Below are 1,023 nucleotides of genomic sequence, written 5' to 3' on the forward strand. Positions count from 1 at the left end.
CAACGTTTCTCAACTGCTCGGCTCGGTTCCCGTGACGACACTCGGCAGTTTGCTGCTCCAAAAACAAAGACGGCCGCTCTTTTTTTTGTATTTTGAGCTGCCTGAAGAAAGGCCACGGCAGCTTCAAGGGACACTTGGACGGCCCGAATATTGGCCAAAGCCAAGTCCAAGGAGGCGGCGGGGCCAGAGCCTATATCATAGGCCCGTGGCAGTAAAAAATTGAGTCAACACTAAATTCGCCCCCCCCTAAAAGGAATCTTTTTTTGGGGGGGGATGAGATTTACAAGAAATTGCCACGCCCCCTTTTGGGGCTGCACGAAGGCTGCTCATTTCTTGTTCTTTTAAGGCACCCATGGAAAGAGTTCTCGTTTGGTGATTTTTTTTTCAGAGGTTGAAGTTGAGATGTCCTCATATATTTGGCGGCCGATTTGTCCCCCGTTCAGCAACAACGCATAAACCGAGAGAATAACAGTACTCACTCACTCATATCTTCCTTATCCTCTGTGTAGAACGACGAATATTGCTGGTCAACAACAAAAAAAACGAACTTGCATGTAATGTGGAGCAGCAATTCGCTTCTGTACAAATGCTGCCTATTTTCTTTGGAAGTAAACTAGCTTGCACTCAATGGAATTTGCAGCACAATAATCCATTGACGAGTCGCAACTCCGGTGTTGTCAGATGTGGTGCTATTTGGTAATGTTGCGGTCACAATCCGCTACCCGTACGGTTCCCAAGCGTAGCTTATTGGCAGCTGTCGAGGTGACAGCAAATGAGGAAGGCGCCGCCCCGTGTTAAGCCGCGCCAGCTAACCAGCCGCGACTCAAAGGTGGCACGAAGCCACTTAGCGTAGCGCCTCCCGTTCCCCCGGTAGTTCCCAAGCCACCGGCAAGGCTGGGGGGGGGCGTTAGACGGGCTCCAAGCACGTTGTCGGGGATGACGAGGCGAGTGGTATCGCCACTCCAAATTTGTTTCTAACTTTCGGGGAAGGATGATCGGGGGAACAATATATATATATATATA

At 50.0% G+C, this 1,023-nt stretch overlaps 1 protein-coding gene across 1 annotated transcript in view; it reads left to right on the top strand.

The window, feature by feature from the left end:
- The window catches only part of LOC109518215 (zinc finger protein 609-like), an 11,790-nt gene that overhangs the window by 7,591 nt on the left and 3,176 nt on the right, over positions 1 to 1,023 (top strand). The window lies entirely within an intron of this gene.

Source organism: Hippocampus comes, unplaced genomic scaffold, assembly GCF_001891065.2.
Source record: "Hippocampus comes isolate QL1 unplaced genomic scaffold, H_comes_QL1_v1.1 scaffold298, whole genome shotgun sequence".
NCBI lineage: Eukaryota > Metazoa > Chordata > Actinopteri > Syngnathiformes > Syngnathidae > Hippocampus > Hippocampus comes.